At 40.9% G+C, this 18479-nt stretch overlaps 1 protein-coding gene across 1 annotated transcript in view; it reads right to left on the bottom strand.

Moving 5' to 3' along the window:
* LOC112250056 (heparan sulfate glucosamine 3-O-sulfotransferase 5) overlaps positions 1 to 17285 on the bottom strand; it is a 90483-nt gene extending 73198 nt beyond the window's left edge. The window contains exon 1 of the mRNA XM_024419894.2: positions 16750 to 17285. The gene's annotated coding sequence lies outside the window, so the exon portion shown is untranslated. The remainder of the gene's footprint in view (positions 1 to 16749) is intronic.
* Positions 17286 to 18479: the final 1194 nt, after the last annotated feature.

The raw sequence follows: 18479 nt of genomic DNA, 5'->3' as shown, positions 1-18479 counted from the left end.
CCACCTCAGCTGTAGATCACTGCAGTTCATCCAGAGTGATCATGGGCCTCTTGGCTGCATCTCTGATCAGTCTTCTCCTTGTATGAGTTGAAAGTTTAGAGGGACGGCCAGGTCTTGGTAGATTTGCAGTGGTCTGATACTCCTTCCATTTCAATATTATCATTTGCACAGTGCTCCTTGGGATGTTTAAAGCTTGGGAAATCTTTTTGTATCCAAATCCGGCTTTAAACTTCTTCACAACAGTATCTCGGACCTGCCTGGTGTGTTCCTTGTTCTTCATGATGCTCTCTGCGCTTTCAACGGACCTCTGAGACTATCACAGTGCAGGTGCATTTATACGGAGACTTGATTACACACAGGTGGATTGTATTTATCATCATTAGTCATTTAGGTCAACATTGGATCATTCAGAGATCCTCATTGAACTTCTGGAGAGAGTTTGCTGCACTGAAAGTAAAGGGGCTGAATAATTTTGCACGCCCAATTTTTCAGTTTTTGATTTGTTAAAAAAATTTGAAATATCCAATAAATGTCGTTCCACTTCATGATTGTGTCCCACTTGTTGTTGATTCTTCACCAAAAAATACAGTTTTATATATTTATGTTTGAAGCCTGAAATGTGGCAAAAGGTCGCAAAGTTCAAGGGGGCCGAATACTTTCGCAAGGCACTGTAAATAGTATTGCACTGTACTGTATATATTTAGACTGTCTTTTCAGTGTTTTGAACTACATTTCAAGCAAGATCTGTCTTCCTGCCTGATTTCCCTGAGGAGATCCAATTAGCTTGTTTTCTCTCTACTTTGATCACTTGAGCTGAGATGTAGCAACATGAAGTCATTCCCAACTGATGAGTTATCTTATTTGTCTCTAAGCGCAAAAACACCAGAAGAGTCTCTGGGTTGTCATTGTATAACTAGACCCATGACAATTCCACACATATATGTCCAAAATGATTGGCACCCTTGATAAAGATGAGCAAAAAATGATGTAGAAAATAAATAACACAAATACTGATCTATATTGTAAGCAAAAGAAATTGGGGAAATTATTTTATTTTATACTAACACAATTGCTCAGAGAACTATTTGATCACTGATTTAATATCTAGTTTTACAATGAGTCATTCTGAACATTTCTTCCTGCCAACTCTAAAATTCTTCTGCTTTTTTTGCATGAACATCACAGTTGGAGTTGGTCTAGACATAGATACAGGCAAAGTAACAAGCACAGTGGTAAACTTGGCTTCGGTGGCTCCGAGCCCACCTAGTAAACAGAATCAGGAAAAGAACATCTGTCTCTCAGACCTCAGTGCTCGGTGTAGACTGTAGAGGGTAGAGAGAACCCCCTCTAAAGTAAATTTATAGTCTCACTCCAAGGCTGCCATGTGCTCCAAGAGCAAGTCACATCCATAATGCAGACAGGGTAGAGGAAAGGAGCCATGCATAAAATAAGCAGAGCCTTTTAATGGCAGTGCTTCCTGATCTGAGGTGGCCGGGCAGGGGAGCCACACTACTGCTTCTTCTTCTGGCCGACTGTGGCTCCATTTGGCATGGCCGCCACTCACTGTTGAGGCGGTGATAATTGTAGATTGCTGAAATCATTGACCAGGAGGGCCTCTAAATGGCATCTACAGGGTGAAGGATGAATGGTTAAGGGTACGCAAGCCTGATTGATACCGCACACACAGCTCTGCAATAACATGGACAATCTGCTCCAAGATGGCCGCAAGGCAAAGTGCACACAAGCAGTAATCCAGTCCTGTGTAATGATCAAGTTCCCAGGAGTATCGTTTTCCTTACACCGTGTTGAGTACAGTGACTCAGGTGTTGTGAGTAAAGCAAAAACAACTGTTTTTTAAAACTTCTTTCAGCATGAAATTGTTTTGTCAGTGGGAGGAGAGAAAGGGAATTTTACCCCAAAGAGGTCCCCAGTGAAGTTTCTTGACTGTGAGATTAATAAACCATGAAGAAATCATTAATAAGTCATGCTCTGCTGTGTTGACAAATAATAAAGAGTGCATCAGCTGGGGCCACAGAGTAAATTAAATCACACACTCAGCCAAAAGTCATGTAACAGCCAAGGCAACAGCTATTCCCACGAAGCAGCCCTTTCTGTGCATGCTGTGTGCTGTGATGCATCACTAGTTAAGAAACCCAGCAGAAAATGAAAGCTCAGGTGGGTTAGAAGCGTAGAAGTGCGGACGGCTCTATTTCAGTTGTTATTGTGATGGCTGGAAGGTGAACATAGTTTCTCTGAGGCACAGCACCACAGTGACTTGTCAATGCTCAACAGAGAGACATAACTCTTCAGCTATCACACGAGAGGTTGTTGATTGGAACCGATGACATCAAAATGAATACTTTTTCCGGTAAAATGGAATACAAGAGACATTGACTTCAATGTGGAGGGCCCTGAGATCTATGGATTGTTATTGTCCATTGATACATCCTGTGTAATAAGATCCTGTCAGTTGCTCCCTCCCAAGTCCCAATGCTAAGCTATGAACCTTGGAAATAATATTGAGTGGATTTGACTTCATAAAACATGGCCACTTTAATATATTTTTTAATAGGATTCTGCGGTTTTTACGGAGGCTCATCTAACCATGGCCACTGTTACCATGGTTTATTTACAGTGGGTATAAACATGCATTCCAATGATTAGAGCTCATAAAAACTCTGCCTCATAACCCGACTTTTGATAGTCATCTATTTTCTTTGAATTGCAGATACTGTACAATAATATCATGTCTAAACTTTTCATGGCTTTATCATGTCTAGACAGAGCTGTGTAATGCATATCGCATCGCAATGGGTTTATTTACAACTTTTTCCCCTTGCATTGGGCTCATAGTGCAGAACTGTTTGACAGGATATATTACACATATAGTATGTAGATGTAGAGTTTTACCTTGGCCATGGCTTCCTAGCCACAGCTCTGGAAATGTGTTTGACCCCACACAGCGTGGCCTGCATCAATCTTCCCCAACGTATGACACTTCCGTCCTCACTGACCACGCACGCTACAAGCCATTATATTCATGGCTTGTTATCAATAATCTCTTGTTCCGTGAAATTGTGTTAAAAGGACACTACCGATCCCACAAATCACAGATCAGCAAATCCATTTAGACACAGAACCACATCTATTGGATTTAATTCTGCTGAACCAATACTATGATGCAGAGTTTTACTGATAAGAACAACGGCATACCTTTGAAATAAATCAATATATTTGCACAAATGAGTAGCACTGCTTATGCACTACTTGGGAACTGCTCAGGGACATATTTGAATTGAATAAATACACCTAATATCTGTCAAATGATAAGCATGAGGGATAATTGAGACACAGATCTATTCACTCGCAGACTCGCAGACATGGAATTATTCAGACCAAAAGCAAATATGTATCTTCACTCTAGTAAAAGTGTTCATAGTTGAGTCTGAGTGATAGCTTTCCCTGCTCCTTGGGCTGAATCAGCACCATGGACAGCAACACTGCAGACTCCTTCACTCAGCCCTGCTCTGCTCTCATCTATAGATCCTGTACTACGAAGCCCTGGGGCTGAGGATACTGTAGCCTGCCCTACACAGTCTAGGAGGGAGGTCTGTCCCATAGACATATCATTGCATTATAGTTCTGTGGTCTGTCTATGCCACTGGTTGCATTGGTAATGGTTCCAACACATTAGCTGTCGATGTCTAACACTTGAATGTAAATATATTTATTCAATAGTATTTAAAGGAACACCCCAGAGGAAGTTGCCACCACTATTTAGATGCAATTTCCTGTCCTATAGAGAAAATGTATGTTTAGGTTTCACCTCTATAGAATGACGAAGGCTACTGATACATATTCAAAAATTGGGTTTGGGGAATTTCCACGTGGAGTTGATAAACATCAACAAATAAGGCACTGACAGCTGTCAGTGTAGCTAGCTAGCATGCTAACATTATCTAGTTAGCTAGCTAATGTTATCTGTTATTGTTTTTGTTTTTTTAACTACACCATAATCAAAAGATTAGCCAGCTGGCTCAATGGCTGGTTCTGGAGCTAGATTAGTCATGTGTATTGATTTAGAGAGAACCACTAAATCACATCTACTCACTCTTATTTTTACTATTTTCTATATTGTAGAAGTGTGTGCAAAGCTGTCATCAAGGCAAAGGATGGCTATTTGAAGAATCTCAAATAAAAAACATTTAGATTTGTTTAACACTTTTTTGGTTACTACATGATTCCATATGTGTTATTTCATAGTTTTGATGTCTTCACTATTATTCTACAATGTAGGAAAATAGTAAAAATAAAGAAAAATCCATGAATGAGTAGGTGTTCTAAAACTTTTGACCGGTAGTGTATATATGTACATCTACTGACCTAGACAACCCCCCAGTCCATCTCCCCCCGGTCCGTGTCCATACCCCCCTCCCTTACTCCCATCCTCCTCATCTCCATTGCACCTTGCGATGCAGAGGCTGCACCTAATCTTGGAAGACGCTCAGCTGTCCGCTGCTTAATGGAAGTGGCTGTCGGAGATGGAGAGCACCTATGACCTGCAAATGCATTTGTTGACCCTGAGGTCATCAGCTCCGGTGCTCAACGCAAACTGTTATTCTCAAGGCCTTTTTTTCTGCTGCCTCAGCTTTTACCCCCCACCACCTACCACGTCATCCAAAACTCAGAGAGAAACATGGGAGAATGAATAATAAATCCCAGTTCATGCATGTATTGTGTTCATATGAACTCAACACTGCATGTGTAAGTAGCAGAGTCTAGGGTAAGTAGTGAAGCAATTGAATGAACCTAAAGCTTGAACAGTGTACTTTTCTTCTACTGTAGTTACATTATTGTGTTGGTTACAGTGTTTTGGTACATTAGCATTCGGTCAGATTTCTGCATATAATATAATTAGCAAATTTAAAAGACAACCCAGCAAATGTGATGTTGTGTAAAAACACAATTGTATGCAGCTGAAAGGGCCAAACTGGATGGCTGATGGAGTGTTGTGGAGTAAACAGAGAAACAGAAAGTCAACAGAACCACTTTGAACACTAAAATACCATCAACACTTACAATTGAGACCTCTGAGATATTACACAGCTCAGGAAAACGTCATTTGAGAGAGAGAGAGATACTGCATACAACCATGGAACATGCTTACAATGTGTAAACACAGAGATGTCGAAACAAAAATGACTGAAAACGGAATTATGTTCAGTAAGATTAAGAAGATGTTATGCAGCAGGCAAGGCTGCAGCTCTGAGAGGATAAAAACCTGTAGGTTACATCCCGGAGGATGTACTGTACCTTGACTTGTGCCAAGCTCCACTTGCACCTCATTCTATCCGTGACAAAAAAATGTAATGATGGATTGTGTGTGCATCTGAGAGAGCAGGGGAGTGCAAGAGGTGCACTGGAACAGTTTCAGCAAATGTTACACACTAATATTCCCAAATTGAATACTGCATTTGAGTGTGGTTATTTCCACTGTAATAGGAGACACAACAAAAAATAATACAGAAAATAAAGCTAGCCATGAAACAACCCTGCACATTAATACTTGAGCACATGCTCCAAAAGTAGAGGGAAGGGGAGTATTTGTAATTGTGGGATCTGACATTGAAACGCATTAGGTGAGTCTTGTTTTAATTTACATTTTTTATTTAACCTTTATTTAACTGGCAAGGGCAAGGGCACTGCACTCTCAGGCCTGGAGAGGGTTCAGACACAAAACTGTACGTTTGGCCGAGTGAGAACATGAGTTTCTAAGCAAAAGTGACAGTTTTTGCTTTCAGGATGATTTTAATATTTCAAAAAGCCAACAGTGTCAGAGTACTTTAAGTCGAGGTCCCTGATAGTTCTGCTTGAGGGTAATGATCTTATGATAGTAATATTGTTTGCTGTAGCAAGGCATATCCATCAAAAAGGACCCATGGGAAGTTCATAGGAGCATATCAAATTGGGTGTCAAATGAAAGTTACAGTAAGAGTCCATATTTTGGGGAAATTAAGGCATACAGTATATACATTTTCAACCATTTTCCATCTTACATATTAGGCATAAGTAAAGGCTTTGGTTTCTGGATAAACAGATAGAAAAGGGATTGTAGAAAACATCTACCAGAAAAAGCCTTAAAAGGTATCAGAAATACACTAAGTGTACAAAACATTAGGAACATCTGCTGTTTCCATGGCATAGACAAACCAGGTGAATGCAGGTGAACGCTATGATCCCTTATTGATGTCACTTGTTTAATCCACTTCCATCAGTGTAGATTAAGGGGAGGAGACAGGTTAAAGAAGGATTTTTAAGCCTTGAGACAATTGAGACATGGATTGTGTATGTGTGCCATTTTGAATGGGCAATACCAAATATTGAAGTGCCTTTGAATGGGGTATGGTAGTAGGTGCCAGGCGCACCGGTTTATGTCAAGAACTGCAACGCTGCTGAGTTTTTCACGCTCAACTGTTTCCCGTGTGTATGGTCCACCACCCAAAGGACATCCAGTCTACTCAACACAACTGTGAGAAGCATTGGAGTCAACATAGGCCAGCATCCCTGTGGAAAGCTTTCTTCACCTTGTGGAAGGGATTCTTAATGTTTTGTACACTCAGTGTACATCAACACACAATAATGTTGACATAAAAACCCCTGACAACTAATATCAACACATATTTAGTTTTGGATAAATTATTTACCTTCTGTAAGAAGCAGTAACTTTTGCATTGTAAGTCCATTACCAAAAACCCACATATCTTTAAGATATTTTCTCATTTCTGTCCCTCATGAGGGGGGAGGATAATGACAGTTCACAGAAGTAACAAGTAATTAGTGCTGAGGATCTGTTATTTTTCGTTCTTTAAACAAAAGGCACTGAATTGGTGGAACGACCCACTACCTTCTACAAACACGTCACTAAAATCTAGGATACTTTTTAGTCTATGTTAAACCATTATGCTCCATAACATAGTTAGAACATAGTTGTTCTAACATAGTTAATCAGATGCCAGTAAGAGTTGTAGTTAAGATGATCTAGCAGCTCTTCCTTCACCTGTCGGCCTTAAGAAAGGGCCTGCAGTCTATTGCATTAACCCAATGTTGAATATCTTATTCAAATGCATGCAACAGATTGCATTGTCTATTCAAAACAGTGTCCTCAACAGCATCATTCTCTTATTGTTCTCTAATTATTATTGGTGGTAGGGTAGCACTGGAGTCAGGGCCGTCAAACTAAAGGACAATGCTGGTGTTCTGACGGACTATTTTAGGGCTTTGACGTGGGCGAGCACTGGGCGTCACTCAGCCTATGTGCCCTACTCCGTGGGCTAATTGATGACTAAAGGAATGCTGTAGCCTCCTAGCTCTGCTATGTGAGACCAATTGAATATTAATGGGATTTTGCTGTTTTGACAGCAGAAACTTTCCAGTTTCACAGCCTTTATGGCCTCTGACATGTCTCTTATTAACGCCCCTCGGGCTGCAACAGGGTGACCTGAATACGCAATCAGACACAAGACTGTCCTGAGAATATAATAAAGTTATGAGGAGAGGAGTCTGCCCTCTCAGAGATTCAGGGAGTAAACTGGCTATGAAATGAATCCATTTTAGAGGAGCTGGTAGACTGATATTCTGAAACCTTGTAAACTTGATCCTCATGTTTGTTATGCTGCCTGCAAGCAAAACACAAATCAATCAAATGTAATCGTTGATCCACATAAGCACTGGAGATCAAACATGAAGGTTTTGTCATGGTTTAAGTGATCAACGTTCTTATGCATTAGGAAAACATGTTCACATGAATCAAAGCAGTCCTGGGTCAACTTCTTTCTCAGAACATAGTTTAAATGGGCAGCAGAGTGTTCTAACTGGTTTCCTATGAGAAGTCAGACGTGCCCAGGAGACATCCAGACCATTTCTACCTAAAACCTTCCTTGGTTGGTTCTCTTGAATTATTCAGCTTGCTATTAGATGAAAGTCACGCAGCCTCCAGCTCCCCCCCAGTTCCACTGCTTATAACACACCCAGACAGTGTGGCCAGCACTGACAAGAATATCCCATAGCCCTTTTCCTCTTCCTCCTCTTCCTCCTCCTCTCTAAAAATATACAGCAAGTCAGTAGAATTCAACATACAACTTTAAGACTCTTTACATTCCATGTGGCCTACATCAAAAGATGTCTCGAGTGATGACGAGCTGAACAGAAGCACTTTGCCTTGTGGTTACACAGTTCTGTCCTACACAGCCTCGTTACATTTAATTATTCATGTATATAAACCCTTAGCCTGACCGGAGGCCCTCGGCATTACATCTACAACTGTGACTGCACATTCCCAACACAACCTACAGTACAGTCAACTTGGGGAAAATACCACACCGTAAGAATTAAAAAAGCATGTGCTCCCCTATTAATTCCAATAAATTATTATCCTGTCAGTTTCACACCAGTATTTTATTTCACTAGTTTCACCGAATCATTCATATCTTTTAGTGAGAAAAGCCAATAAAAAATGAGAACTATAAACTTACACAACCTTAGATCTGCTCTGCTCCATATTTCTTCTCTACTGGTATCAGTGTGAAGGCTCTCTGGGTAATTGTGTTTTGCCTGCTGTTCTTCTTTTCTAAGTGCATCTGCTTAGACCTCAATTACAAGGGGCCATCTCTATAAGAAAGGGAGGTAATTGAATACGGTGTGGGTCATCCCATTTATTAGTATGACTCATCATTAACACTCTGGCAACAGAGATCGATACAACGTAAGTGAAAAAAGGACCTGAAAACAAGGCTCAAACAGCAACTAAGCACTCCATCAGATAAATGCCGCCCATAACTCAAAGTGGGTAGACTAGAAAGAGAGAGAGAGAGAGAGAGAGAGATAGAGGGCCGGTTAGATTACTCCTCATCAGCATCACTCTCCAGTGGCTCAGCCAGATCTGACTGACATCAAGCACTCCAGACTCGATGTCCCTGTCTCTCCATTCATCTCTGTATGTTTCAGGTTCACCTCTTCTGGCCACCAGTAGCAGTACGTTCAAGATGGCAGATTCCTAGATGTTTCAGTCTGTGGATGCAAACTCAGGGTTGAGGGTTAAATCAGAGGAGACTGTGTACAGAATTTGTATCTCAATACTATTTGACTTGAATCAAGTTGTCAACCCATCCATTTTCATTTGCCTGGATCCATCTAAGAGGCTTGTCTAACTGTCCTATCGCAGGCAATTTCCTGTTGAAAAGTGGAAATATTAAACTCAACATACTCCGGGGCTTGGAACCGATGCCGCTGTATGACTGCCTCTGAAAGACTCTTGCCTCGGCACAAAATTGTCAAAGCCGATCTTTTTGCAAGAAATAGCCTCAGCAATCCTAGCTAAGCCTAAAGAACCCAGTGGAGAAACTAGGTCCACGGTACACACTATGCTCGCTCTGCAAAACACTGCTAAGTATTCATGCTTATTGTTTCTGTCCCTGGACGAAGACTTTGAATCTTTAAAAGGATACAGGGCAGTAAAATTTGTAGCACTCCATCCACAAGCCCTACAGGGGATGCATAGCTCTCCCAAAGACATGGGGTTGCCATGGCAACTCTGAGAGCACCTCCCTATAAAACTTGTAATTGATAGCGGTGAATAGCAGCTCAAAATGAATCACGCTTCTCTATCACTTTGTGTTGCATTCTACTGTCAGACAGATCAAATCTGTATCCCCGTAACTCTGTGCTCCTGTGTGGCCCAAGTTAGGAGAGTACTCTATCACTACATTAAAAAAACTGACAGACTTGTCTAGACGTCCTAAAAAATATCAAATCATCTTCGCCAAGAATGGGATGTTATTTCACGAGCATAAATCACCAAAAATAATCTCAAGTCTATATACTGTAGTAAACACTAAACCAGACATATGACTTGGTGGTATTGTTTGTGATGCCACTTGTAAGGTAACATTATAGAATATCTTGTTCTCAGCAGAGTGAATTGAAGAAGAGAAATGAGGTCCCTTCTCTCTCTCTCTGTCCTTTTCCCCCTCATTCCTGGCAGACATGGGGGCCAGGAAGGTGCTTTCTGTGAAATTGATGAACCTGACTCTCATTTAGTTATGTATACCATAAGTCAACCAAGCTTCAACAGTGTATATTGTTTACGGTCAAGACTTCAGCAGCGACGCACTAATGCAAAAGAAAACAAGAAAACGCTGAACCCTGACGCAACTCGACACGCCACAGAGGAGAAGGGGAAAAAACACCACAACCTCTGTCTGTCTGTGAAGTGATGAGTGAGTGCTCTGCAGTCAGACAACAAACAAATTTTGCTCTCATCATTTTTGTCAACAGAGAGGTCAGGCTGGAGAATGATACCCTGGACACAGCCGGAGAGAAAGGCAGATCGGATAAAACTTGATGTTTATCAATTGATTCACAAGCGTGAGACTTTATGAAGCTTTGAAGGGGGAAGGGGAGATTGTAATATCTTCCCCAGAATCTTTTTTTGTGTTGCCAGATCTATGCCAGAATTAAACATTCATTTAAAACGACATCTTATAAGAGACACTTTATGTGTGTTTTTTCATCGATCATCGATCATTCAAGATCGTTCAAATGTTATACATAAAGTGTCTCTTATAAGATGTCGTTTTAAATGAATGTTTAATTCTGGCATAGATCTTGTGTTTGTATTCAGCCAGTGGCCAATATGGTCAGTCAACAGTCAATCACTTGTGTCATATGATTGAAAGCTGTGGAAAGAGCTGGACAGAGACACACAAGGGATGACTGACATACATAGAGGAGATTATGCCTGTTATTATGAATGTTGACCTTCTCTCTGCAGCTTTCTGCATTGGGTCCATGGGAACTGAACATACAGTGCAGAACAGTACACACATTCCTCCACTCAGATCACTCACTATTCCTAATAGAAGCCCTGCTACAGGTGCGCTATCATGGTTTAGCCTACAACAGAGACTGGGTGGGGTACGATAAGTAATGAACAGCGAGAGCTTGCAACAGGGACGGTGAGGAACACGAGAGGGAGCGAGGTCGTAGGCATCACTCACAGGAGGAGTCGTCGTCATTATTTATGCATTCCAAAGTCATTTACACACAGTACAGAGCACTGGTAGTAAATATGGAGCCATGATAGGGGTAATTCCCTGCGTTTTCATTCAACGGCTTTAAAACCACAAGCACCGCAGAGGGAGAGCTATCACTTTCATTGTTCATCCAAACACAAACGAAAAAGGATATAATTCCTGATCTACCCTGCGACTGATTCGAAAACCTGTAGCAAAAGCTACTCAACATATCACCAATACTATGGCATGCATTTTTGTATTTCTAATTAAACCTTGCTTATATCATATGTGAAATAAAAATGTGTGTTTGAAAGAGAAGCTCAATTGGAAAAAAGAAAAGGAGAATCAGAAGCACAAACTCTAATGTAAGGATTCCAATGGTAAACCCAGGGCGTCTAAATAGCTTCAGATGAATCCTGAGAATGAAACCCATATGCCCAAAGGATGTGGATTGTGATATTGTTATGGAAGGTGCTAGTACGCACCGCTGTCCTTCAGACGTTACACAGCCAGACCTCCACAAATCATTACTGGGAGGTATAACAGAGCACACTTGATCAGACCCAAGAGGAACAGAATGCAAGGGAAGAGCAGATCGGTCTGTGAATAATGACCACAGTCACCTTAGCTATAACTCACCAGCCACAGGTAGATGACTTAGATAGGGGTGTCAGCACAGAGGACTGACACATTTCTTACATGATATGCAGCAGCTTTTAACACCTTTGCCCATCTCTTCTCTTTCTCTAATTGCATTCATTGCAAGCAAGAAATTCATCTCTGTTGTTGTTCTGCAAACACATTGGATTATTATGGATCAGAAATGATGACACTGCTTCATAAGGGCATGCTTCCACTGTGTATGTTTTTAATGGTTTATCTTGTATACTAAATACATTAAATTAATGCTTCTGCTCCCAAACGTGAATAAAATGTAACATAACTAGCTTGGGTTTTGAGAGATGGAGAAAATGTATTCACCATAAAGGACACTGTAAACTCTGAGTGACAGGTTACTCTCTCTCTCTCTCTCTCCCTCTCTCTCTCTCTCTCTCTCTCTCTCTCTATATATATATATATATATATATATATATATATATATATTTCTTTCATGGGAGTTTTACAGTGCTTGGCAAGCTCTCCAGCCAGGCCTGTTGTTTCATCAGCCAGTAGCAGGACACCTCATTTTTTACCTCCAGAAGGTCAACAGAGACTGGCCTGTATTCAGCTTTCAGCTTCCTGCCTGGGAACCCTGCTGCAGCCCTACCCAGCGGGAATCATTAAGATCAATACAACAATATGGTGCCCTGGCTGCCTCCCACTGTTTGCCATTATGGCATTTATTATCTCAAATTAGGCGTTCGACAATTCAGCAGCCCTTAGTTCATCCCTGTGGTGTACTGTTGCCTATGTGGGGTGGAAGGTGAGTGGAGAGGGGAAAGACACTCCTTTCATGAGATCCATCCTTTACTTACAGTTTCTGCTGAGAAGGAGAAGGATATCAAGCTCTCTAGTGAAGTCTACTGGTGCCCATGTTTTATTTTAATTTGATTTATTTCACCTTTATTTAACCAGGTAGGCCAGTTGAGAACAAGTTCTCATTTACAACTGCGACCTGGCCAAGATAAAGCAAAGCAGTGCGACAAAAACCACAACACAGAGTTACACATGAACAAACGTACAATCAATAACACAATTTTTTTTTTATAGAAAAAACGATGTAAAGTGTGTGCAAATGTAGAAGAGTAGGGAGGTAGGCAATAAATAGGCCCTAGAGGCGAAAATAATTACAATTTAGCATTAATACTGGAGTGATTGATGTGCAGATGATGATGTGCAAGTAAAGATACTGGGTTGCAAAAGAGCAAGAGGGGAAGTAATAATATGGGGATGAGGTAGTCGGGTGTGCTATTTACAGATTGGCTGTGTATAGGTACAGCGATCGGTAAGCTGCTCTGACAGCTGATGCTTCAAGTTAGAGAGGGAGATATAAGACTCCAGCTTCAGTGATTTTTGCATTTTGTTCCAGTCATTGGCAGCAGAGAACTTGAAGGAAAGGCGGCCAAAGTAAGTGTTGGCTTTGGGGATGACCAGTGCAATATACCTGCTGGATCGCGTGCTATGGGTGGGTGTTGCTATGGTGACCAGTGAGCTGAGATAAGGTGGGGCTTTACCTAGCAAAGACTTATAGATGACCTGGAGCCAGTGGGTTTGGCAACGGATTTGCAGTGAGGGCCAGCCAACAAGAGCATACAGATCGCAGTGGTTGGTAGTATATGGGGCTGTGGTGATAAAACGGATGGCATTGTGATAGACTACATCCAGTTTCCTGAGTAGAGTTTTGGGTGCTATTTTGTAAATGACATTGCCAAAGTCAAGGATCGGTAGGATAGTCAGTTTTATGAGGGTATGTTTGGCGGTATTAGGGAAGGAGGCTTTGTTGTGAAATAGGAAGCAGATTCTAGATTTAATTTTGAATTAGAGATGCTTAATGAGTCTGGAAGGAGATTTTGCAGTCTAACCAGACACCTAGGTATTTGTTGTCCACATATTCTAAGTCAGAACTGTCCGGAGTAGTGGTGCTAGTCGGGCGAGAGGGTGCGGGCAGCGATCGGGTGAAGAGCATGCACTTAGTTTTACTAGCATTCAAAAGCAGTTGGAGGCCACGGAAAGTGTTGTATGGCGTTGAAGCTCGTTTAGAGGTTTGTTAGCACAGTGTCCAAAGAAGGGCCAGAAGTATACAGAATGGTGTCGTCTGCGTAGAGGTGAATCAGAGAATCACCAGCAACAAGAGTGACATCATTGATATATACAGAGAAAAGAGGCGGCCCGAGAATTGAACCCTGTGGCACCCCCATATAAACTGCCACCGGTCCGGACAATAGGTCCTCCGATTTGACACACTGAACTCTATCTGAGAAGTAGTTGGTGAACCAGGCGAGGCAGTCATTTGAGAAGCCAAGCCTATTGAGTCTGCCAATAAGAATGCGGTGATTGACAGAGTCGAAAGCCTTGGCCAGGTCGATGAAGACGGCTGCACTGTCTTTTATCAATAGCGGCTATGTTATTGTTTAGGACCATGAGCGTGGCTGAGTTGCACCCATGTTCAAGACTGAGCTGGAGAACACAGAGGCAGGTGGCTTAAGGTAGTTATGCCGTTGTCTTTTTACCCATGTTGAACATCCAATAACATGGTACTGCAATGTGTAGATACTAATGTGGTTCATTCTGCCATTGCACATTATTCAGTATTGGTCTGTGTGGTTTATGTCTTTGTTTACACAGACTGTTATAGATGAGGTTGGACACTTAACTAATTGCAAAATACCTATAAAATACCTATATATATAAATGCAGAATAATGATGACAGCCCAATCTACACTGCAAAAAGCATCTGTAGACAGTAATGAAACTAAATCACCACAGAGAAATGAGCGGAAAGACACAAAGAGATAAAAACGAACACACAGAATAAAGAGCCTACACATAAGAAATGAAAGAGAGTGGAGGCTGAGAGACAACAGAGAGAGAGAGCGAGAGAGAGAGAGAGAGAGAGAGAGCGAGAGTGAGAGACAGACAGACAGACAGAGAGAGAGAGAGAGAGAGAGAGAGAGAGACAGAGAGAGAGAGAGAGAGAGGGGAGAGAGAGACACAGAGAGAGAGAGAGAGAGAGAGAGAGAGAGAGAGAGAAACTGTTGATGTTATCCATTATTTGGTGGTATTGTTACATATCAAATCGAAATCAATTCAAAATCCAATTGTATTTGTCACATGCGCAGAATACAACTTGTGTACACTTTACTGTGGAATGCTTGCTTTACGATCCCTTCCCAACAATGCAGAGGTTAAAGATAACAAATAAAATACTAACGCAGGAGGAATAAAATAAAATACACAAGAATGGAGCTATAGTATATACAGTGAGTACCGGTAACAGATGTACAGAAGTAAGAGGTAGTTGAGGTACATATTTACAGTACATGAAGGCAGGGCAAAGTGACTAGGCACCAGGATAGATAATGTGTGTGTGTGTGTGTGTGTGTGTGTGTGTGTGTGTGTGTGTGTGTGTGTGTGTGTGTGTGTGTGTGTGTGTGTGTGTGTGTGTGTGTGTGTGTGTGTGTAATGTGTATGTATGTATGTGTGTTTGCATTGTGTTGGTCGGTCTGGTATCACTTAAAACTCATGAATTTCATTGGCATTGGAAAAATATGAATGGATAGCACAAAGCAAACTTAGGGTGCAATACAACCAGCACTTTCCTGTCTAAATAATGCCTTGGTCTCCATCCTTCAAAAGAGAACACAGAGAAACCTCAAGAGTAAACCTGTGAATGATACATTAAAATACAGTAAATATTGTGTTTATAAAGCAAAGACCCTCTTCAATCTACCTACCCAATCACTAGAAGCCCAGACCTGTTTTAAGATCTGAAAATGTCTGACATGGGAGCTCTATTTGCACATCAGAGTAATCAGGTTCTATTGATTTTAATTTGCTGGATGAAAGTGAAAACTTTGAGAACAGGTCTAAGAAAATACAGTACATGACCAAAAGTATGTGGACATCTGTTCTTCGAACAGCGGAAGAGCAACGGAAGACAGGTTATTTTTACGCTCTGCACAGTCCCGTTCTGTGAGCTTGTGTAGCTTACCACTTCGCGGCTGAGCTGTTGTTGCTCCTAGACGTTTCCACTTCACAATGACAGCATTTACAGTTCACCGGGGCAGCTCTAGCAGGGCAGAAATTTGACGAACTGACTTGTTGGGAATGTGGTATCCTATGACGGTGCCACGTTGAAAGTCAATGAGCGCTTCAGTTAGGCCACTCTACTGGTCATGTTTGTCTATGGAGATTGCATGGCTGTGTGCTCGATTTATACACCTGTCAGCAATGGGTGTGGCTGAAATCCACTCATTTTAAGGGGTGTCAACATACTTTTCTTTATATAGTGTATTATAGTACATTCTAAAAAGCAATCTGTAAGTGAATGTATCTCAAAAGCTATCTCTATATGATGTTTTGTTTTATCATCAACAATTTTTATGAACTGCCTGTGTAATGCATTTAGTGATCTCTATCACTCCCATAGTATGGTATATACTAAAACATGCTATAAGAATTCATAAAGCAATTTACAGCAAATAACAGCATAAACCCATACTGTAGAGGCTGTGCATGTTTATAATACATCAACTATAAACAGGTGATAAAGTGTTACAAATGAATTTAGTGGAAATATGTTTGAAATTCTGGAGGTTATTACATGGTTATTAGATGGAGATATAGTATACTTTGTGTCCAATACAGAAGTTAGTTTAACTGTGAACTGAAAGGCCGACAAAAAGAAAACCTTTGTTTGTTTGTTTATACATATTATATTTTTAAATCATGGGCAAAAATAATGATGTCTAGAAGGTCAATTTGAGCTCTGCCCTGACAGTTGGAATTATGGAGGAAAATGCAAAGGCCTATTATTTCTATGAACTAAGTTACTTTGGGATGAAAACTTAAAATATGTCAATACAGCCTATGCTTCCTTCTAGTTACCTGTCTAAATGCCTTAGTGACGAATTAGTCGGTAGAAAACAGCCTAGTCAGGACCCAGCGCTGTACCGACATTGTGAAGCGCATGACACGTCTAAAAAAATGTTTTGAACCAGCAAAATGTTACTGTACCTGTTCGGCATCCTCCTCGGGACCCGGCTATCCTCTCAGCAGCGAAATGCACAAAAACTGACGCAGTAGAGGTCAGAAAGCGCCTACACATAATCAACTTCCCGCAGGCTAGAGCAGGTGCTTCTCCGTCTCACACACTGCCGGAAGAGTGTCCCGGAGCGAGTCGTCTAGAAAATGTTCTGGTCGGCTGTTTTCATATGCTCTCAAAGTATTCTAAACAATCATCTCGATGGTTCCAGACTGTCACCAGTCTTGGCGATAAGAAGACAGGTGTAAATCTGCTAAATTATTGGGATATTAATGTTGTTGGTGAATCTCAGAGCTGTCCCGCGGAAATGTTAGATCTGCATTCAAGTACGTCCACTCCTGTTCTCTGGTTTTAGGGGACCTTGAACAAATACTGTGCTGTTGGAATATGCGCGTTCAAGCTTTTGAGTTCCAAATACAATAGGATCGCCCCCCACCACAGACCTCGACCAGTAGCAGCAGACTTCTGACGGACGACTGATGTTGAGAGTTTGGGCGTGTTTCTTGGAGAAGAAAGCTGGATGCGGAAAAGACATGCAGCTCTGCTCAGACAAGAAAGGTGATGGTCGGAGCAAGTGCAATAAGTTTCTTGTGAAGTAGGCTAGTGCAACTTCCATGTTCAAATGTGAATCAAATTAGCCTACCATAAAAACACATGTGGTCCTTTATATAAAAATCCTCAGCTATGTAGAATGTAAATAATTCATAACCAGGGCAAATTGTGTGTGTTATTGACAGGGAGAAGTCCTCAAATATCCATAAAACCAATAGTACCAATTACTATTTGAAAGACTTTCTAGGGGCTTCATGCTTGCCACTGTCATGACATTATATAATAGGACAATTAGCAGATAACCCATATCATCAGCTCTACTGACAATGCCCTAGATAATTTGGCACTGAAGTCGGTATTTGATAAAGATGCATCCAAAGCATAACTTTGGACGCAGTGCCACAAATATCAATTAGTACATTAGAAGATGATCAACCTCCTAATACAGTTGTATATAATATCGATAATGAGGCTTCTCAGTCACTAGGCTAGTTTGGTCACAAAAGCTATTTGAAGAACTAGTCTGGATGTGTAGCATTCACAGCTGCCAGATGGTCATACGTTAGATTTTTTAATTATTCAGTCATCACAGAGCAGATTGAATCTGTCAAGCGTAAGACAACTTGGCTGGTCTTTTCCTTTGCTGCAAGTGGAACAATGGGATATGTACTAGTGAGTTGGTACCCATTTTTTTACATCAATAAATGAATATACATTCCTGCATATTCAAATGTAACTAACAAAGCTTATGCAGGTGCTGTTACTCAAGATTTAGTTACAGTAGTTAAGCTTCGTAATTGTTTTGGAGAGCAGAATATTTCGTTTTCATTGCAGAGGTGAAAAAACCTTATTTACCTGTTCCAACTTTTACTAACCACACAGCACTTATCTGTACATTAAAAAAACATGTTATTCCTTTTAATAGATGTTGAATGTTTGCTCCGTTCACTAATTGCATCACATAAAATCAAATGCAATTATAGAAATGACCAAAAGTTGGAGAAGAATGTGTGAAAAGCAATAAAACAAAACCTGGTCATAAATTCACTAAAGAGACATTATGTGAAGGTTAAGACATTTAATGGTCCACAATTACCATATTGGCCATTAGTGATATTAGATTGAAGCTTTAATGATTGCATGTATGATT

Source organism: Oncorhynchus tshawytscha, linkage group LG05 (genome assembly GCF_018296145.1).
Source record: "Oncorhynchus tshawytscha isolate Ot180627B linkage group LG05, Otsh_v2.0, whole genome shotgun sequence".
In the NCBI taxonomy this organism is placed as follows: Eukaryota; Metazoa; Chordata; class Actinopteri; order Salmoniformes; family Salmonidae; genus Oncorhynchus; species Oncorhynchus tshawytscha.
The sequence above is the reverse complement of the archived record's forward strand: the minus strand, read 5'-3'. Positions and strand labels throughout refer to the sequence as shown.